Below are 23,092 nucleotides of genomic sequence, written 5' to 3'. Positions count from 1 at the left end.
TAGATCTTTTTTTTTTTTGATCTCTCATTTGGTCCCTAGAAAAGGTTGAGTGTTCTTAGTTGCTGATATTAAATATTAGAAGTACTGATCACCTTTCAGTGATAGGGCCATTGCTTGGACTGTTTGCCTAAGTTTCATTCTGCCGGAATGTACTGGCAATAAATGTACATTAAGAGAAATGTGTCTGGCAATACAAGTCCTCTTTTCACCTCCACAGTATGTTGCCTTTGAATACTCCCTTATTACTAGGAATTATGCAATGCTATTTAATTAGAGAGGATTTTTATATACTTTATGCATAAACAGAGGAACCGAATAACTTTTTTCTGTTAGGTGAAGTATTTTGTGCAACAGCATTGTGGGATTCCACTCAGTTATTTTCTCAGCTAATTTACTAGGGTTTCAAGCTCTGGAATCAAGGGTAAAACCATCTTTTTCTAAAAAGCGAATGTGCTTTTTACCAGTAGAAAAAATCAGTTGCAGGAAACAGCGCTCCTGTGCACACCTCTCAAGCCTTGGAAGCATTGCACAAGTTCATTTAGCTGAATGCAGGCACTTAGCTGACGGAAAGCAAGGACCAAAGTCAATATGAGTGGCTGGGTTGAAAGCATATTTGTTGAGGAACGAAGAAATTGATATTAACAGAGCAGAAATGCAATGAAGATACAGCTTACAAATAAGTGTAAGGACTTTCAGGGACATGTTTGGAGTTTATTTTGCTGTGTAGGCTTTAAAGAAGAGGGAGTGTGTCAAAACAACTAGTAAAGACATTATTTTGGCCAGCCAGTCTTTCTGATGACGTAAATAGGTGAGCGTGGAAGAAGAAACAGCTAATTAGAAGATATACTGGATAGAATTGAATCTATTCTACAAAAAAGAGTAATGAAAATTAATTTGCAATGGACTGTGTAGTATAATGTAGGCAGAGATGTGTTATAAAGACATGCTGAGGACAATCTCCAAAATTAGGTATCTTTGCAGACATGCCCGGATTGGGAAGGTGAGAACTGGTCTAAGTCTTCATTGCAACTTGATCAGCATTAGTTCAAACTTGCTTAAATTGACTCTGCAGTCTTGGTGGTGTTAACAAATTGCTGGGGAAAACAGAACTTGTGGCAGCTTCTTATGCATAACCTTAAAAATGATCTTCAATATTTAATATAACATGATTGTTAACTGAGGTCATAACAAAGTTCTCCCATGACAATGTGATTCATAATATGCCAAGTGCATAAAAGCTTGTTTAAATTTTCCTTTGAAACCTTGGCCACTGATACCAGTGGGTTTGCCAGATTACATGAATAAAAATCTTGTACAGTGTCCTTCGACATATGCAAAAAATTCAGGATGGCACACAGGACTTGCTCTTTACATGGCCTAATGGGGATTTTGGCTTAAGTCCTCCCAGATGGCCTCTGTAAGACACCAGTGGTGCCTTCTGTTTACCCCAGCCAGCTGGAATAGCAAGCAGCTGCACATAAGGTGGGTGCAAACAGATAGTGATGGGCTAGACTTTACATACACATGTAAATTGAACCTTTTACCATTTAACTGGGACAAAAACACTAAAAATCACATGTAGGCAAGGTATCAGCGTAGATGAATAAATGTTCTGCTCATTTCTGAAACATATATTCCTGAAAGATAGGGCTTTCTGTTTTCATCTTGGTTTACATAACATCTTGGGGATATAGTACCACCTTCAGTCTCACAGAACGAGGCTTTTTAGTTCAGTGGATTTTCATCATGGTCTTTGATGCAATGAGCAAAACCATTACTTTGCTTTTCTACAGAAATGCTGATATGTCGAAGGAATTAAATTATTGTATTTCATTATTCACTTACTGTGTATATAATTTAATATCTATATTTGGAGTACCATGTTCTCTAAAGGAAGCTGGTATTTTCAATGTAATTGTCAATATTTTTTTTGTGCAGAAGCTCTTGAGATGGTAAGAGACATTACGAGCTTACACAGTGAGCTCATGCTAAAGAGCTTAGCTTTAAGGAAATTTTGTTGCAAGGGTGAAAGCTTTGGCACTGCTGCTACAATCTTGTATAACTATTTACTACAAGTACAGTAGCTGTACAACTTAATAGCCCTAAAATGGTACGCTGGGCATACAAGCTTTGAAGTTTTGAGATGATTCACGGTGCTGTACTTATTTTATGGCTTCATGAACCGAGGAGATAAACGTTTTGGCACTGATTTTTTTTATTTCAAAGCCACAGAAGTTGCTATTTTCTTAAGATATTGTTTTCTTATTTGACCTTCTAAACTGCTCTGTTTGTTAAATTAGGAACAGTGTGTAAAGAGGCCAACAATAGCCACAATTTTACACTGCACTTCAGTGACACCAAACCTTGGAAAAAAAAAAAGTCAGCTTGCAGTGGAAGGAAAGAAGTCCTATACAAGAGTGGTGTGTGTTAATAACCCGTTAGGTGCAGGACAGTTTCCTGTGTCTAGTGATCCTCCTGGCAATAATTTACACTTTGCTTAAAAAAAGGAATGGCTTGCAATTCCTGTAATAATTTTTAATAAACCTTCAAAAATATCTGCTTTATAATATCTTCTTGTTTGACTAATGGGCTTGCTGTGGAGATTTGTAAAATGTTATTAAAAAACCCACCCTTCTGCTTATCTGTTTAATCTGTTGAAATGATACTCTAACTGCTCCCCTGACTTCACAGGGGAAAAACAGAGGAAGCAAATAGATCTGTAAGCAAAAGAGAAATGATAACAAGCATCTGGATCTTACTTTATGGCTTCTTTTTGATAATTTAATTTCTGTGAAGTTTCAATTCATTACCATGAATGCAAGAGGTAAGAATCAATCCTTATAGTGGAATAAGGTAATCACCATTTGAATTTCAACATGACTGAGAGGTATCATGCAATAGCGTGATTTTGCAGGGCAGCAGAGTTAAAACTGTTGAATATGAAATAAAAGCTTTCCATCCCTGTGTTTTCTTAGTCTAGGAAGCATCCTTAGTCTTTCATATCTGTATTGTGTAAAAGCAAACAAACCTCCCTTTCTGTCCTCCTCCCCCAGCTTCTGGGTGCTGTATGAGACAAACCCACTCTTGCAAGTAGCTTTTATTTTTATTATCTATAGAATTGTCTTTTAGTGTTTTGGAAACACAATGAAGTGTATTTCCTCCTTTAGAGAAATTTAAATGAGCGAAAAGGATGAGACCATGTGACTCAATGGTTTGCCGGTAAGGGACAGAGGGGAAGACGTTGCTTCTAAAGGACAGGGAGATGTCTGACAGAGTTATATACACCGGCAGCTTGTGTCAGACAGGGAAAAGCCAAAGCCGAGAAGGAACAGTTCAGCAGAAGTGCTTGGAAAGAAACATAAACTTTGGCTGCAGGTATCTATGGGAACAAAAATACAGGCAGTGCTTTCACTGGCTGGAGGCTGGAAGAAAATGATAGCAGGAGAAAAAAGGATCAGGGTCTGAATAACAACTGTGATGTTGGAAATTTAAGAGGCATCCTAATGCAAAGGTTTTCAAACTCTAGGGAGTCCCTAGAGTTAGGGACATAGAAGGGGAGAGAAATGCATTAGGTCTAGGGTTAGCAAGCTGACCAGCATCAAGGAGACTCCAACTGGGAGAAAAAGTAGAGAGCACATGCAAGAGGACCAGAGGAAGAAGATACTGGGAATCAGTCAGAGGAGCCAATAGTAAGTTCAGCAGCTCAGTCCTGAGCCTCTTACTCATTCCTAGGGCTCCTGCTGGAGGACAGTAATTTGTTCAGGGGCTCTTCGAAGCAGAAGGGTCTGGTTGTTGCCTGTTCCCCCTGCTACAGGAAGAGCCTTGGGATGTCGTCTACTCACTATCCCTGTTCCATTTCTTTTCCAAGCCATAGTCTTTGAGCTTCACACCCCACTCTTTCCCCAGGAGTTTCCTGGCAGTGAGGATTACAAGAATATATTCAAACTGGGTCACTTCATTTGCATAAATTTTCAACCAAGGGAAACAGAGTTAGGAAAGGAAAAGTAGTTGGAGAACCACTCTGAATCTTTCTTTAGACAACCTTTGAATGAACTCAGAAGTATAGCCTTGAGGGTTTTCTAATACATATCTTGCAACATTTCATAATTTTTTTGTTTATTTTTTAATAGATTTTTTTTACAAACTCCTAAAGCTAATTCTGTAGCTTTCCAGATTTTATTTCTTTGTCCAGAAGAAGAGAGAGATTCTGAAGAATAAGTCAGGTGCTGATGCTGTTATGCGAGTACATCTGCTTATGTCGCTTTTAGCAACATTCTGTGGCCACAATTAAAAGCTCTACTTCATATGTGAGGTGATATTTCATTCAAAAGCTTGATAAATATCAGTAATTCTTTCTAATATTACAAAAATCCAATGTTAGAGTAATTCACAGAGAGTGCTGTATTGTCCTCTCATTCACAGAGGTAGTTACTTTGTGTAGAAAGGTGACTGCCGAAAGCTATTGAATCAAGCATGTTATCCAACCTTCTAACCTCTCTGAATTTAGGAACACTGTAATAAGATACAATTTTATAAACAGATACAGAATGAAAGTGACTGTCTTTTATTTATGTTACATTCCTGTAGTTCTCTGTGCACAGGACCAAAAAATGGCTGTGGCCTTTCTTTTAAGTAAATGAGTTTCTGTTAAGATGGAGGTGATTGTGTGTAACATGCTGTGAAAATTCACTTTTTTTTTTTTTCCCCCAGATAAAGTGTGTTTCGTATATTTAGAAAAAAGGAAATATAGCTAACAACATTCTTCATAACATTAGTCCAACAAATCAATAACAGTTGGAACCCCAGTATTTCTTTTTAAATGCTATAATATTTGTTTTCCCAGAGATGTCTTAGTTTCCTTCTTTGTTTGCGGAAGTGAATAGTTTGAAAAACAATTAATACAAGCATCCAAAGCCATCCATTTATTAGCCCAGCACAATAATTATGTTCTACTCTAGGTGGTTTTTTTTAAAAACAGACTTTAGAGTGGTGAACCTCAAATACATCTCTCCATCTAAATATCCCTGAATGGAGTATATGCTGAAATTTAAATTTAAATCTGAAGACAGACTTAGCCTGTAAATCTCTGTTTCTACACGTATGCACATATCCAAATAAATAAATTTATTAAGATTATGGAACTACTCCACATATGTAAAGCTCCTTATGCACACAGTGGTTTTAAAATCAAGGCCCAAAGTGCTATTACAAGGCCGACTCTGTTCAGAACTTTCCAGAGTAAGAAATATTTGAATTCCAAAGTTTTGAATTTTGGGGCTTCCCAACAAGCTGTCTCAAAGGACAAATATCTTCAGTAACCAAAACTGACTTACTGTAAGTAATCTTGTTTCCCTCTTTGTCATACAGTGGCAGATGAGAAATAATGCCCAACAGGTAAGAAGGAGCTAACATCGTTTTAACAAGAACTACTTACATATTGGAGTTCATTGGGCATTCAATAAGATACAAGTTCATTTGATAATAAATGTTTGAAGATGAAATTCTATTGGTCTTGGCAAAGAAAGAGGCAAAAATGAGCATCCACAGTAATAATGTTTATATTTTTAGCCAAAACTCAAGGAAATTAAATACTTAAACTGTAATATTTTATTTCTAAAAGAAATGATCCTTTTATGAAAACATTTCCTGCTATTTTTCTTTAGCTGATAAGTAATTTACACTCTTGGATGAACATATCTGTCTTAGAGTCTTCAGCTATGCTGAACCCTGGAGCTTTCCAAGAAACGCTCGTTAATTTCCACTCTAAGTAAACAGTAAGTAATGATCCCTCCTGATTTATTTATTTCTTAAAATAATTTACAAAAAGAATATGCGATTGTTGGAAAGCACTGATGCGATATGTATGTGCATGCTCACATATCCATTGTTCCCTGTTCACATAATTCACATAAATTGGCCCTTTTTACTTGATGTTTAATAACTTCAGCCTAATTCTTCTAGTTTCTCTCCAGTACTACATCTCTGAGCACAATCAGCTGTAATTCCAGTTTCGAGGTTATTTTAATATCATCTGTATTAGTTTTCTGTTCAAGTGAGTCATTCACTAGTGTCTCACATTAGATATACAGGAGTTTTTAAGATACGTAGAAATAATTAGGAAAGATTTATTGCAGCCTTCTTCTGAATAGGCTCTTACCCTGTCTGTATCACTGCAGTGGTGCATTATATGACACATCTGTTACACAGCTCATTTATTTTCTTTGATTATCTCTCCAGGAAATGAACTATGTGTGTAAAGAGTATGTTGTTTTGTCTGCGTGTTACTTATGGACTGCTGTGAATTTAAGCTAGTGAAAGCAAGTTAAAGCATATCCCACAGTGGAATGGGGAATGAGAAATCTGCGATTGCCTTATTCCTCCAGGAGTTTGTTCTCAGCTAAGAGTGGCCGTAAGAAAACATTGCCTTCTCTCTTCCTTATGGAAAGTTCTGTTCCTTCTAAGAAACGTAGCCATCCACCACGGTCCTCAGCAGGGAGATGGAGGTGAACTATTTATCACCGCAGTTAGACTCTGGGTCTAGACCTAAAGCTTCTTAAGCCTCTTGAAAAGAGGAGTCCTGGAAACAGGAGGGAGGAATCAGGATCTTGACTTTGACTCAGTGTCCTGCTCCCTTTCCCCACCCGAGGGGCACTGCTCGGGATGTCGGGGGTACCCAGAGATTCTCTCGGGTATCTGGTATTCCTTGTGAGCAGGCTGACCTCAGAAAAAGAAAATGCATGTTGGCAGAAATTTCAGTGATTTTTGTCTCTGCAGCTTGAGGTTTCTGGTTTGGAGTTTTTTCAGTTAATCCAGTAGAAAGTCGTGAGATCCAGAATCAAGGTTAATTGATTTTGGCCAAAGACTCTGGGGTAACTCCCCCAGAGTCAAGGGGAAGAGTACCGTTCAAAATCTCACTTAGACTCCAGCCAAAATGTGTTGTGTTCCCTGTTACATTACATTCTGGAGTGTTTGAGGTGATTTGGAAAATTAAAATTCTAGAAATCTCATTTGACTTGATTCACAAAGATAGGGAATGTGGCATACTAGGTTAATTAGAAATTTTCCAGAGAATATTGAGTCTTATCAATAGCCTAATAATGAAGCATCTTCTGCAACAGCTGCTGTCCCTCAGAAAACATGGCTGCAAATAGAGAAGTGGCTATATGGGCTGCTGGCAAATGAGCCAAGTGTTTACTAAAACACTGAACAGTCTCTAACTGGGTATGTTCATTGTAGCAGAAACAACTGACCAGAATAAAGCTAAAATCGCAATATTGCCATACTAATATAAATGAATATAGTAGTATTGTATGTCTGACCTATTTCAGAAATCACCTTTGATTGCTACAAAGGTAGTATTTCTTAGGAGTTTCACATATATTTGTAGGATTTACTTTGTGCGATTGTAATTTCACAAGTATTTCTTCCAGTTGCAATGCCGGCTAGAGCAGTTCCTACCTTTCTGCTTCCCCCTGGATGGGGGTGGCTGTGCAAGTAGCGGGATTGATCTGGATTAAAAATAAACCTTTTCTTTTGTGTGTGCTCTGGGTTGCCTATGACTTGTGTGAGTTCCCCAGTCCAGTTCACCACAAAATAGTTGAGCCAGTTGAAATGTGAGGGTGACAGTATACCGGGAATGAACAGGCAAGTACTAATATGAGGATGCTAGAAGGAAATATTCATGTATCTATGCTGTCAACAGTAACATACAGCTCTAACTCAAGCCTTTTTCTCATTTAATTTACCTTTACTTCTACTTCAACAGAGCTCTTTTCCAATCTCTCCTGTATAAAAGGCAAGAATCTTCTAGTTACTGGCACCATTTACAGCCTTTATCCTGTTTGCTGAAGTAGATGCTGTGTAGCTTCTACTTTGCCTATTTCTGCTTGATCTGTAGTATGTTCTGTAATGCTATGCCAGCGCTGTGAGGGGTTGGAGAGTCAAAGGGAAGAGGAAGCATGGTAATTTCCCCCTCTCTCAAGATGCATCCTACTTCATAGAGGGTCTTTAGTTTGCTTCCATCCCTGGGGTACAAAGGACTTTAATTCCCAGGGGGCAAAGACTGGCTGTTCATTTACCTGTGCTATTTGGAAGATAGAGGGGCCCTGGGGCTTTCTTTTTGCCGAGTTACCTTGTGGATGGTTGCGTATTCCAGTGCATATTTTTTGGAAGTTGTTCTTCTGCCTTTGTCTTCCAGGGAGGCAGCAAATTCTTCTGGAAGTTGTTTTGGCCAAGTTTGCACTGTACGGGTAGTAAATAGCGACCTGAAGCAACAGAAGCGTGTGGCAGACTTTTTGGAATCAAAGCTGATTTTGATTCTTCTTCTGCAGGATGGGATTTTGCAAGGTCTGTGGAAAAGCTCTAGTATATTTTATTCAGTGATGGTGGAATTAACCACTGGTATTAATTGGTTAATGTCTCACACATCTTAAAAGCAGTATACATAGGCAGGTTCTCAGCTGACAGAGAAGAGCTGCCCATGAAAACCTAGCATATTTATCAATGCTACTTGTGACTTCATTTTTTTCCCCAGTTGGTATTCATATAAACACAGCTATGGAGAATCATTGACTCTGATATGAATACCAAATGCACTTTTTTTCTCCTAAGTGTACATGCAGGGTTATGTCCTTTTACGCGGGGCCTTCTGAGAAGAATGTTGCTTTACCCCTGGGAAATACTAATTTTGCTCCTAGCTGTGCCAATGCCTCTCTGTGTTAGTTTTGTGTAACTTTCTTAAATGCACTACAGTGTATCCATCCCTAAATCGCTCTCAGGACTTAATCTGCTGCATGGGAAAGCTGTGAAGCACGCTAAATATCCCTGTTGTGAAACAAAACCCCCCTACTTTGAAGATTCTTAGCCTACAGGCATAAATATGAATTAAATCTGCTATTTTTTTTTATAATGCTCATTATGCTCCTGTTTTATGCCTCTCCGGTATGCCTCTTCCCAATAACGTGGCTTATATCTTGCAGAAATTTTACATGCTACTTTATCCAGGTGTTATGCAAAGCTATCCTGAGAAGGGACCTTTGATACTGCTAAGTATGTCTAAGGAAAAATTAATTATAACTAAGTCTGAAAGAATGTAGTATCCGTAATTTATTTGAAATCAGTTATGTTTTTCAGCTCTCTTTCTATTTTTGTACCTTTGTTCCACTCTATGCATTTTTTTTTTTTTTTGAAGGGGCCACTTCTAATCAAGTGTTCGAGAAAGATCCTGACATTTGAATGAGACACTGCCAGGCAACATAAATACATTTCCCTTACTGTCTTATTTCAGCAGACAGTTCAGTCAGAGTGCTCTTTTCTTTAAACTCCAGATGAGGCTTTTTGTACCTTCTTTATCAGTAGTAGGGGTTCTGAGAGATTTTGGTAAAACTCCATCACTGTAGTCTGATGAATTCAGATCTGCTTTTCTTCAGCTGACAGTGAATAATTATTACCAGCTTTCCTAGGAGATATTTTATTTACAAGTAATGTTGTGGAGTAAATTTTAAGTGCTGATTTCAGGTGGGTGGAAGACAGAGGTATCAGCTTGTCAGAAACTGCTCTGAAATAATGGGAAGTCAGAAGCAGCTGAGTCTAATGCTGATGAGCCGATTTTCCCCTTCTTAACAAGCTGCCAGCTGACAGTGGGCCTCTTGGCTTCCGAGTCTCTGAGCAGACTGATAATACCTGATGTTTGTAGGGGTAGGACTATATTTAAGTGTGGTTGTAGATGCTTATAAACATACATGAGCTGTAGAAGTATATAACAAGAACCCAAGAACCTTTGGGATATCATCAAATGTGAGCAACGCTATTAGGGTAGCAATCAGATGATACTTGCTGCCTCAGGGCTCCTACACCAGACACAGTTCTTCTGCCTCTGAGGACAGGAGCCTTCAGCCTGAGCAAGTCTATATAGGAACCAAGTTGTGCCTTGAGGGTCAGTGTGGCGATGCTATTCGTAAAACGGTCTCCTAGTCTGTATCTGAACTGTGTGAAGTGGCTCTGTTTCCTGATCCAAGCTAAAGGTTTTATTCTTATCCATGAGGAGTCTGTCAAACTCACATTCCGTATGCAGGTGAAAGAAAAAAGAAAAACAAAATAAATCGAATTTTCTCTGTAAATGAGCAAGATGAAAAAGATCACTTTTTTACCAGTTTGACAAAAATATCAAGTTATAATTCCAGGGGAAACTTGCTCAATTTTAAGTTACACATTTTCTTCTAATCTTTAATTTCTGCTATTGTACTTACTAGAAGATATTACTGTGATTTTTTAAAATGTAACAGAATTCCATGCAACTTTCCAGTCCTGACAAAGGATGACAAATAGGTTTTATAGGTCCAGTTACTTTGGATGAGCTTGTACACTGTTCCAAAGCTCTTCCAGACGTCTCCATCAGAATTGCATGAATAACTGATTTCTTTGTTTCGTGGGAGATGCAAACAATAAAAAAGAATCATTTTCACTTAATACAAAATGACATTTTGGGACCTTTTTGCTAGATAATATTTTTTCAGGTGAAATGAAACATTTTATTCAATATGAAAGAATAGACTTCATTAAGATTTCAAATACTTTAGTCACCTGTTTAAAATGAAAAGAAGACAATTTTGGAAAAAAAGGGTCCTAGATTTCCTAGAAGTTTAGGTACCTTTCACAATGCTGAGTAGGAATAGATGCCTGGTGGAGTGCTGAAAACTAAGATGAGGTAGCTGAGAGGGACACTCTGTGTTCCTTGATAGAAACCAGCTTGTTTTTATTTGTTTATTTTCATTTTGTGAAATCTGACATGTTCTCCAGAGTGTTTTAAACTCATCAACCTGTCAGTTTCCAATGTAAAATGCTCTTTCAGAGGGCTTCCAACCAGCTCTAGCTTCAGCATATGTCTCAGCAGGCAGTATGGGAGCTTGAGTACAAGGTGGTGGTTCTCCAAGTGCAACACTAATGTTTTGTATGCACACCTAAGCCTAGTCCATGCAACATGCAAGAGTTGCCTGAGGCTTCGCAGACGCTGAAATGTGCCTTGGATTTGTTATCCATTGAAGGACAGTGTGCAAGAGAAGGGGCTTAAGTGAATGATGTGTTTTCTGGAAACACTGCTTGCTAACTTACTAGGCGTCCTGGTTTCGGTGGGATGGGGGAAGGCTGCATGGTGCTTAGTTGCCGACTGGGGTTAAACCACGACACTAGGTTTCCCTGGACAAGAAAATGAATATAAATGGCCAGCTGCATTGCAGTGACTTGCTTTCCCTGTAATGTATTCCTTTGCTCTGCCATATGATGCCACTCCCACACAGCTGCTAAAATGCTCTTGTTGTTGTAGTGGTTAAAGGAAATTGCTGCAATTAATTTTGCTGTCTTTCTTCTCTTTGATGTGTCATTACAGTTTCTTGGATAATTTTTCAGAGATTGGGTTCTGTTCAAAACTAGTCATGTAGGGGTGAAAAGCATAGGACGGAAAATAAACATTTGGCCTTATTTATATGTGCTTGTGTTTCCGTTTTGGTGTAGATACCAGCCAATGTAATGAACATGAAAAAATACATATACATGCATAGTTTCTGTTACTCACATACAAGTACAATAGACAAAAATAAGACTTCTCCAAAAGTGAACAATCTGAAGAAATAAAATGGATGCAGGTGCCTTAGTCAAGCTAGTTTTATTTCCTAATGACTATAAAGAATGACCAGACCATGAACTCTGAGGTTATGCTTCATTTCTTGGGTACAGCACATTATGTTCTGAGCAATTTCTATTTGTAGTCTTGAAGCAGTTTTAATCTTCAAGTTCACTACAGACTTGACAGTTTTCCCCTCTTTTCCTTGGGTTGCAAAATAATCCTCTTTTCTGCTAGTTCCAGATGCTGCCGGAACGAATGTTAATTGATTCAGTGGTGAGTACAGTAGATCCTGGGATGGAATAGACTGTGGAGCAGAAAGCTTAGTGCTTTGTTCACTGGATTTTGTGAATGAAGAAGGGGAGCGGGTAGCCCTCCCAGTTTCACCATGTGAAAGTCATCATAGTCAAAAAAGGTGTTAAATTCAAAAGTGACATTTCTCAAGCTTCCAGGCATGGGTGGAGATATAAATCGAAATGGTGAAACTTTAATTCTTAAAGACTTAAAAAAAATTATTGCAAATAATCAAAAGTATAAAGCCAGGATTTTAGGGACATTCAGAAAGAATAGGGTTAATAATCATTAATTGCAGCTTCTAATTCCTTCAATAAATAAACAATGTTAGTTTAGAAGAGTGGCTGAAGCTGATCATTGTTTGCGTTACCTTGCAAAGGTAATTTTATCTCTTTTCTAAAATGTTCTTGACTGTGTTACGACAACCTTCAGGACTTCCATATAGCTCTTATAATTAATAGAAGAAAAAGAATAAAAACCGGAACAATGGAGATATTCTTATACCCTAACGTTTGTGGAGAAAATGAGGTGCAGAGAAGCAGAAGTGAGCTGCCTGTGGTAGAGCAGGTCTCCAGGCTCAATTTAACTGAGTTTTGTTCACTTGCTACCCCGCTCCTGCCACCCATACGGCCATTAGACTGTGCAACATATCTGCGTTGCCTTTGTCCACCCTGAGGTTTTTCAGAGCCCTCTTCCTCTAGCAAGGTCCGTCTCCTGGGGCCGCAGCAAATGCCAGGCATGCGATGCTGCCCACGCCAGCTCTGAGCAGGCCTGCAGAGCCCCGTGCAGAACACCGCCCGCCTCGCTGGTCTTGCCGATACTGGTCAAGTCCTGCCCCGTCCAAAGCCTCTTTGCCAACTCAAGTGCTTATGAAATTAGTAAAAGGATGTAGTGAAGGTGTGTAGGTGCACTCTGTAGAGGAAAACAACTGGGAAGTCCCACAGGTCGATCTTTGGTTTTCAAATTCTCCCCTGATAACTGTGTATTGAAGTGACCATTTGAAACCTCATAGGGGCATGCTGGGGTCATTGAAAAAGCTGGGAAAGAGTTTACTTCAGTCTGCTTCCTTTTCCCCCTCCAGTGACTATATGTTTGCTTGAAAACTGTGATTGCTTAAAGGGGTTGCTTAAAGAGTGATTACTTAAAGAGACCTTTTGTCTCAAATGATTTTTCTTGACAGCGACAAAACCATCAGTTATATACACTTGGTTTGGGTTGTGATTGGAGCACAGCCTGGTACTTTAGTAAGGAGGTCAAACAAATGCTGACAACCTCATGCTCTTTTGGATGCAGCTGAACATACAAAAAATCCAAGTCATGCTGGACATGACTTCAGGTCTTGGGGCAGGTTTACACAAAGCGTAAACCACCCGAGGTGGTTGGTGCTCCCCAGCTGCCCATCGCTCACCTTTCACGCTCCTCCTTCTTGCTGGGTTATTTCATCGGTTGGCTGAACACTTAAACCAGCAGAACAGACCAGGAGAGTAGCAGCCCTGGTGGGGCAGGGAGGGGGAGGAGGGGGAAGAATGAGGTAGAGAGGACAGCCTGTATTTATGAGCGTGTCTTTTGAGTTCGTAAAAGTCAAGCAAGAATGCATAACCACCCCACGAAAGATTTTAGCTGGATCTGCTTTTGATGGAAAACATTTTGCATAGCAGTGACCTCTTACAAAAATGACAAATTAAAAAAAACGCCTCAAACCTGCAACTGGTCTGAGTACTGGTATAAACTTAGCGTAATGTAATTAACTGTTGCAGAGACAATAAAGACAAGATGTATTACTTCATACTGTGTATTTTAGTCAGCAGCTAATAAATTTCGCCTAGTATCCTTCTTCACCTGTGCGGGGAAAGATTCAGAGGCCACCCTTCAAAAGAAAAGCCTTCGCACGCAGCTGATGGTCTGTTCCTACACTAAAAATCACTGGGAACGGCTGCCGTCGTCCCATTCTCAGTACGCAGACGATGTCCTGTGCATTTTGTTTGCAAGCCTCAACCCTCTGAGAAACAGCACAGCTCTCAGTGGTAAAAGAACCATAAGGTAGCACCTTATTGCTGTCAAAGCGTAGCCTGAGTCTCGGATGTCTGGATTACAGTCCAGGGACGAATGATAATTAACATGCTTTAAATAACTGCTATATAGTGCTGCAGGAATTTGTCGTGTAATAATGAACATCGCTTTTTGTTGCTCATTTGAAGTGCTTGTTTTTTGTACAGAAAAGATATATATGTCTCCCTTCTTGCTTTATAAAAACAGTATGATAAACTTTCACTAGCAAACTGGCAGGCAGCCTTCACTAGCAATAATCTTATACAGTAGTTGTTGTTATTGTTATTAGTAAGCTTTGTTGTTATTCTAGTAACTTTCAAAACTGCTTGTTTAGAGGGGGAAGAAAGCTTAGGCCTAGGATTTTTTTATATAGGCAGTTACCTTGCCGAGATTAGTGAGTGTTTTCAAACCAATTAAGAATTAATGCTTGTTTAGTTCCCTGCATCCAGGTTTTCTGCTCACACTCTAAACAATTTCTAACTTGGTAAGGCTTTCTTTCCTTTTTCTCTTTGAGAAAAGTTCAGTTGCTTCTGGTTTTTTTTACCTTTTTACTGATTTGCGAGAAACAGAGCTTGCACTTGAGCTCAAGGAGACTTCTCCACCCCAAAGATTTTTGTGGCTGAAAGGACCAGAGAGTGTGCTAGAGCCTGCCACACCTCCGTCCTAATCCTGCCTCCTCCTGGATGAGGCACTTAACCTCTCTGTGTTCTATCTATAAAATACATTTAATAATACTTAATGGCTTTACTGCCCTTTGAAAATGTAATGCGCTATGTGAATGCCGATTACTTTTATTATGTTCCCTGATGGAAGGCCTCAACGTATTTGCGTTAACTGGTACTGCTAATGCACTTTCTGGAATAATCTTTGGTTAACAAAGTGAAACAGTTGCAAAATAAAAACTGTGTTTTAGTCAAGGCAGACACAGTGACACAGGCAAGGAAAGTCAGGACGTGAAAGCACTTACCTTCACTGGGTATGTCTGTGCTGTGGGTCAGCCACGGGCTCAAGCTACAACGCAACCCACCTTGCCTTCTCTCCAAGCTGCGTCTGCGCCAGGGAGAGCACAGCGAGGAAGAAACCCCGAGCTTTGCACACGCGGCCTGACCATCCACCGGCGCAGGGCAGATTTCCCAGGCAATCAAATCCTGCAGAATAATTTGCTTGGGCTGCTGTTCAGTGAGAACACGCTGTGCCTAAAACTCACAGGAGCACGCCAAAGCTAGGGGCTGGCTCCCGGGCTGGGTGTTCCCACAGCCCCACTGGGCCAGCACATCGTCCATCTCCCCAGGAGCAGCTCCAGCCAAGCTGGTGCTGTGCTGTGGACTTCTGATGTTTCTCAGGCAAGACAGCAGTATTTCATAAAAATGTGGCGTGGGTTTGTCAGGAGAAGGGAATGTATGTCTGACCAGCAGCAATTATCTGTCCCTACCCCTGAAGTGTTTCCGTGGCCCTAAATCCAGATTGTGCTTGGTGCAAAGTATTGACTTTGAGTAGATCAACTTCCACTTGGCTAACTTCTTTACAAGCTTGCTTTGGCATAGGAAATCTGAAGTAGGACAGTATTTATTAGATCTGATGTATGTAGGGTACATTCAGTCGTAGTTTAGACTGCTGTGTACCTGAAGAGGAAAGGAGAGATTCCTGTCCTGAACGAGGCATTGGCTATTTGGACCAGAAATGGCCTCAGGAACTTTTTAGTCTCCTCATCCTGAAAACATATGGACTGGACAGGCCTGAAAAAGTATGCACTTTTTGTGCAAGCAGAAAGCATTGAGTGAGGCTGTGTGATACCTTTACACATTCCTGAAAACAGTTGAAATGGTTCTCATTTACCTGAGAAATACATTTTGGAATTGTCATGGTGCAGCTTTTAGTCGAGAGCAGAACAGACCAGCTCCCAGAAATGGGATCTGAAATAAAAGTGACAAATGTGACATCCCTGCAGCATCCTGCTCCGAGGACAGCATCAGGTGGGGAGTTTAGCTGGGGTGGTACACCCTTAAAACTGTAAGGCAGGTCTCCTAAGGTGAGCTCAGGGAGGACGGAAACCTCCCGGGGAGGAGAAGGGCAAAAGCTTTCTTGATCTTGAATTTCACTACGAATACAGACCATGAAAGCAGGGCCTCATGATCCTTCTGACTCTTTGGGTTTTGCCCAAAACCCCAAACATCCTTAACTCATATTATGTTTACGCCTGTAAATTGTAATTTTTATTTTTCAGAAAGAGGTTTAGAACCATTAGAGCTGAAAATGGCAAATGCGAAGTAAAATTTTTAAAAGGAATTAACAGTAATTAAAAGCAGATGCTGTTCCCTCTGATCTCATTTCATTTCTGACAGACTGTTTAGGCTTAGATGAGACAGTGTATAAGTTTGGACTGGTATTCTGCTATATTATAATTATACAGGCAGTGAAAATAGAGAATTCTGAAAGAGCAGACAAAGGCTCTTACAATTGTGCCACTTGCTCTGTGTTTACCTTTCAGCTTTTCCTCCCTGGAACTCAGCAAATTGTAGTTAATTTTTTTCTGACCCGACTTACAGAAACAAAAGTAATATCCCCTTAAAAAAAACTGAAATAACGAGACTACTTTTTTTAGCAAAACTCTTGGATTGAAAATGTTGGATTTTTGAGATTTTTGATCTTCAGTCTTCAAAATAGGTCTTGATTTAAAACACTGGAGTTGTGTGAACAATTAAGCCAATATGTCCATGTCATACTTTAAGTGCCCTCAGGAGGGAGAACTTAAGAGAAGTTTCTTAGAATTTTGGTCTGAAGATCTGTGGAAAGAAGTAGGAATAAGTAGCATTATAGAAATAGCTGTGTGAATACTGACACTCATGAAAACCAGTGTTTGTGATTCTCTGATTCAGTTGTCCTTGGACTCTGTTTTGCCCTGCTGTTGTTGTGTACAGACAAGGCTATAGTCAAGGTGCAAGTTTTAGCCGCTTCTTAGCTTTTAGCCACCTCGTAACTAAGAGGTTTCAGGGCTCAGCCTTAAGGGTTGAAGAGGCTGAGTGATCCATGCAAGTTCAGATCAAAACGTCACCTTATGTGCTAGATAAATGCGTAGATGTGGTCTCACCTCTGCTTGAAGTGGCGAGGTTGGGTGCTGAGCTTGTGGCAGTACAGCAAGAACAGGTCTCGTGTCTTGATCAGTGGCTGAACTATTGGTCCTCCAATGTGCTTTAGGTTAGGAGAAACAGATGCTGTTTTTCCTCTTCCTGGCTGTTTCTTGAGAACAGAACTTGCTGTAGGAATTATTTCTTGTTTGTCTGTTTCATCTACTTAGATATTTTTATCTATATAAACCTCTCTTAATTTGGTTGCTTTATTGAATGGTTGCTAGCTATTAGGTTGCAGCACTCACCACTACTTTCCTGCTGTCTTTGCCAACCTGATTAGTGTTTTGTTCCAAATGTGGCCTATTACATGACCGTTGCATAGCTGAGATACTGTGTTGAGTTGTAAATAACAGCCTTTTTCTGTGGTTGTTGCCACTTTTCAAAACACTGCATTAAGATAGAAAAAAATAGTGGTTCATCTGTGCAAGTTTAAGACACAAGATGTAGGGATGTTCTGATTTCCCACAACATTTTTGTATAGTATAACATCCTATATTTTTTGGTATAGGAGATATTATAAAAATTCCTGTTGCTGTCAAGTTAAAGACTTTCCAGGCAAGCAGGCATGACATTTAGGAAAGAGATAACTTTTGGAGTTCAGTAGTTAGGCTTACGTTGTTCAGCATATTCATGTTAGCTGGAAAAAAAGGTGTGAATAGTGGTGATAAAAATTATGGATGATATTAAGTTGACTCAGGTGATGAAGACAAGGACAGACTGAAAAAACTGCGCAGTCCTAGTCTTACTGTCTCTGAAAGAATATAGTTGAACTGGAAAATGCTCCGAGAAGGACAAGGTGAACAGGATAACTTTCATGTGAGGAATGACTGAATATACTAAAAATGTTTGGAAAAGACAAGATTAGCAGTGAGAAGATGACCTAGGGAATGATGGTATCTTCCAATAAAATAATTAGATGCATCAAATGAAAGTAAGAGATTTTTTTTTTTCAGAACAACAGGAGATTATTATTTCCTAGTGTTAACTTAGAGTGTGAAACTTCTTACTGGAGAGTACTATTTCCAGAGTATATAAGAAATCTGAAGTGGATTAAATGCCTGAATGGGTTCAAAAAGCATCTGGACAAACTTGGAGGAAAAAATGTTAAGGGACATTAAACACAAAAAGACCATCTTTGGCTCTGGAAGTCCCTGAGCTGCATACCACTGGAGCCTGAGAAAGCTTTCTGCAGAAGCATATGTCTGTCCTGCTGTATGTTTTGCCATAAGCATCTGGTATCAATTGCTGTTGTAAATGGGATACTTTGCTAGATGGACCTTGGCTATTGCTTTTAAAAAATTTATACTGCTTTTGCTTTACTTTCCTTCAAAGCAGCTGGAGACAGAGTCATTCTTTATTGCACCAGATTGTTTATTGTCTTGCAGAAATTGGCTGAAATTTATATTTCAGATACCTGTCACGGTAATTAAGACATATGGTATAAACATACAGGTAGGATAACAGTTAGATCAAATGAAAAAAGAAGATTGCTTTATAATTTGTTGTGGGAAGAGGAATAGTCTGGACATCTTGTAGTTGTGTCTTAAGAATATTAGTAGAAGAGCTGCACAATGATGATAATTAAAAGATCCCCAAATGATAGTAAGTACCCACTGGAGGACTTACTGTTGTAGGATTAAATCTGCAATGACACTGGATATTGGGTCTCAGAGACTGTTAATTGCTAGAGAAATTGTTTCTGATAAAATAGAAAGCTACTTATTAGGTCAAAAGTCACTAAGGCAAATGATGACTTTATTAGTTTCAAGATATTTGATTGGTAAAATTTGACATATATATGTGTTGTTGTTGGTTACTTCAGAGGACTGCAGGGTTCACAATGTATGTCACAGGAGCAATAAATGAAAACCATCTGAGCTTTATGTCGTTCCTTACTGGAACCAACCAATCTTGTGCATAAACCACTTCTCTGTTGTTGTCAGGGATATAGGTTTTACCTAATACTACTTCCAGCAGTCTTTGTGCTCTTTCATGGCAACCCTTCCCTTTGGGCAATTGCCCAAATTCCCAGTTCACAAAGAGATTTGCTCATAGCTGTTGCAGGTGGTTGCTGCCTTCCTTTTTTAGGATGGTAGGGTCATACAATTTTGGATTCCCAAGTCTAATGTCACCTCTAGAGAGTCATGCTTGCCAAAGTAGGGCTTTTTATAGCTTTTCCTCCATGGACTCACTGCTGCTTCAGAGCATCTTATTGTCTGGAAGAGAGAGATTTGTATCATATTGTCACTGATGTGGCACATACTGCTGCTTTATATGTGGCACATACTGCTGAATATTACCGTTTTGTGTTCTACACATAACATAAATTTAATTGCCACCTACTCTTAGCTGAGTGCTCAGAAGACCTTTCTGGCTTTTCAGAAGTTCAGATTTCCATATTTATACAAGAGTTTGTGGAACAATTATTGTGTTCTGTTTTGTCAGTCACTCAAAAATACTGTTAATTTATCTGTATATGAAAAAAGAATGGTCCAGCCATGGCTTTAATTCTGTAAGTGTCTTTCTCCTGCCAAGCATATGATATATGAATGGCTTAATGGCAGTCTAGCTCTTGTGGATTTTGGCCACACAAGGATTTTGACATGTCTCATAAGGTCATGCAATTGGTCAGTCTGGTGTATGGAGTCAGATATAAGTTAAATCCATAAGCTGCAATTAACTAATTTATCAACAGTGAAGTGAAGGTCTTTCTTTTTCCTCAAAGAACAATAACCAAAAATTTAGAATTCAAAAATACTTTTTCTTTCAAAACTTGCCAGCATTAAGAACACTGATATTTGAGAATGCAGTGCACATCTACACATAATTTTACTGACATTAAAGTGCAGCATGCTCGGAGTGATGAAGTGACTAATGATTTATTCATCATTTAATTTAACCTTCTGTAACATTATTCTGAATTAGCTTGCTTGAACAAGAGTATGTCTTAAAAATAACAATTAAATCTTGATTAACGTTTCTAATGATAGCAAATTCATGGAACCTTAGTATGTTGCTTAGATAATAACTACTTTTGTTGTTAACAATGGCCCCTCATTTGTGGTCTGGCTCGGAGCAGGTATAGCCTCCAGCATGGGCTTCTGTATGTTATGGCATTACCTTTTGTAATGACGTTCTCTTTTTCTTTAGATAGTTACCCGTTGCAGTCCTTTAACCCCTTTAGCCTATTTAGCTTCACAAAGAGTAACTAAATTCCTCTTATTCCTCACCAGAGGGCATGTTTTCAATGCTTTATTCATTTTGACGTTTCTCTATCATTCTGTCCAACTTCTCATCCTACTTGAAGAATGGTTACCACATTCAGGTAACACAGAGGTAATTTAACTTCCTTACTCTCTCACAGTTTCCCTGGCTTTTTATAAAGTTCGTCACCTTTATTAGATATGGCTTCCCACTGGAAGCTCAAACTGGGCTGATTTTTCTCCATCATTTTCAAGCCCTCTTCATAGCTCCTACTGTTTCCATCTTGTATATATGCCTAATGTTCTTGGTTTTAAACTTTATATTTTTTATGATGAAGCTAGCGAGTGATTTAGATTCCTTACATTATCAACCCGCTTTTTGCATTATTTCCCACACACCGTCATGATATCTGAATCATGATTTCCGTTTCTTCCATGTCATAATTTAAATAATTGTCTAGGGTAAAGTAGTAAGCTGTATGGCGTTCCTCTAGAAACACTTCAGTTCCGTTCAGTTCATTACCCTTTTGCCATTACATACTGAGATGTGTCATTTAAAATATTCACTTAATTTGTTGCATGTTTTTATGAAATCAAATGTCTCGTAGAAGTCTGTTTCACCAAATCTATTATTTTTATCAACTAAACTTATAATGCTATCTAAAAAGCCATCAAGTTAATTTGATAAGGTTTTTCATGAATTACAGTTGATGTGTATTATTATATTACAGACTTTTAAACCTGCATTAATCAAGGTTTGTGTTAGCTGTTTTGTTATAGAACGCAAAGTAGATGTCAGGCTGACAGATCATTTAATGTTTGAAACTAAGGACTCACAATCAGTTTTCTTTTTCGTCCGAGGTTTTTGAAACCTCCTTACCTTCACTGAAATCAGAGCTAATATTCCAGACAGCAATAATATTGTTGGCCAATTTTAGGACTTTTTAATGCAAAGTATTAACATTCAGGTACTTTAAAAGATGTTAGCATTGTTGGGCAGTATACTTCTGTTCTCAGAGCAGGCTAACAGAATATCCCTCCTCTACAATACCAGTGAGGTAATTTATTAGCTTTCTTTTTTACTTTAGTTTTTGTGCAGATTACTGAGACTCAGTGCAATCTGAGATTTAATATGTGGGAATGGGGAAAAATACAGCTAATAAAAAGATAGGGCTTAAAAGGGGTTTGATAATAAGTGTAGTAAAAATAAAGACCAAGACAGTGTGGAGAACAAAGCAAAGCATTCTGGCATCCAGAATATTGTAGAATGAGCAGAGTTTTACAGGAAAGTGAATTGCCACAGTTGTAACAAGCTCAGTTTTTCTGTAACAATCAAAGCAGTCTGCTGTAGCATAGCGTGCAGCCTGACTTTAATGCACTGATTGCAAACTTCAGACACCAGACAGGGCCTTGCGTCCCTGTGTTGCTGTGGTACTCTTCAAGCATAGATAAAAACACTATATTATTATGTGTTGTTGTACTAAGGCAATACTTAATAGGAAAGATGGTGTTTATTGTTTGTTCTCCATATATAGACAGCAGTTTCTTTCCACCAATTTCATTCTTGAGTGCTGTAATCAATGCTTTGTAGTTAAGAATGTTGCTCTTTTAAGTTTTAGCTCTATTGTTTCAGGCTGTTTGGTGACTCAGGCAAAAGCCATTCCATCAGTCTGAGAAGTCTGAAAGTCATTTTTACTTTTGGTAATAAAGGAAAAATACAGGAAAAGACAACTTCTTTTTTTTTTCCGGAATAGTTACCACTTTCATAAAAATAGCAGTTACTGCAACTGTCTAAATTCACTCCTAATGATTGATAGATGAGTTTTATTTCAGGTGTGTCAAAGCTGTTTCCTTTTTTTGAATGATTCTTTATGAATAGACTGATTAGCTTTCTCAGATGTTTTCATTAAAAATGATTGTATCAACAACTTTTTTGCAGAACATAACAATATTTTCTAAGTTATTTTGAATGATATTTTGTTTCTTCTTTTCACCTTTGTTACTTGAAAAATATATTTTATAATACAACATTTAACTTTAAAAAGATGTGTCTTTTTTTTTTTTCTTTCTCAAGATAGTACTCAAGAGTCTCTCAGGTATATTCCTCAAAACTGACTCAGTATATACCTCTAGTAAGGACACAACACAGAAGCAAAATCACTGCCATTTACTGGGCTGGTAAGGTAGTTTACCCTGTAACTTGTATTCTGAAGACTAATATGAATCAATTACAATTGAAAAAAAAAAAAAGGCAAATTTCAATAATGTGTTTCACTCATAACACTGAGTAAAAGATAAATAAGATCTGTTTTAAGGGAACTTCTACACATTTCATTTTAGCAAGTTCATGCTAATTTTAAAGAATAACTTATGCTAGGATCCAATAAATAGTATTATACAATCTGCCCTTCCCTTATATCTTTGGATTGAAATTAACGTTCACGAAAAGTGAGTATCTCAAATAGAGAATAATACAATCTGTTCCATGAAATGAACACAGGAATGACCACTGTCATTATGCTTTCATATCTATCTTCATCATTATTCTTTCATATTCATATTTTAGTATTGCTATAAGCAACCTCTTCATTTTGCATTCATTGTTTTTAGCATTTAAATACAGACTAAGAGAGGTCACCTCCTTCCTCTGGGTGCTGTAGTCCAATAGAAACATAAGCAAGTGGTTCATCAGTGAATTCTGATTGTGCAGTGATCAGCATTTGCTTCCTAGTTTGTTTGGAATGCTGTATTGGGCCCTCTTCCACACAGGTATGGCACTTGCGGTGTGGTGAATTGTTCAC

General features: G+C 38.6%; 1 protein-coding gene across 1 annotated transcript in view; it reads left to right on the top strand.

The window, feature by feature from the left end:
* The window catches only part of ESR1 (estrogen receptor 1), a 112,851-nt gene that overhangs the window by 63,201 nt on the left and 26,558 nt on the right, over positions 1-23,092 (top strand).

The sequence above is a fragment of the Mycteria americana genome, chromosome 3 (genome assembly GCF_035582795.1).
Source record: "Mycteria americana isolate JAX WOST 10 ecotype Jacksonville Zoo and Gardens chromosome 3, USCA_MyAme_1.0, whole genome shotgun sequence".
Taxonomy (NCBI): Eukaryota; Metazoa; Chordata; class Aves; order Ciconiiformes; family Ciconiidae; genus Mycteria; species Mycteria americana.
The sequence above is the reverse complement of the archived record's forward strand: the minus strand, read 5'-3'. Positions and strand labels throughout refer to the sequence as shown.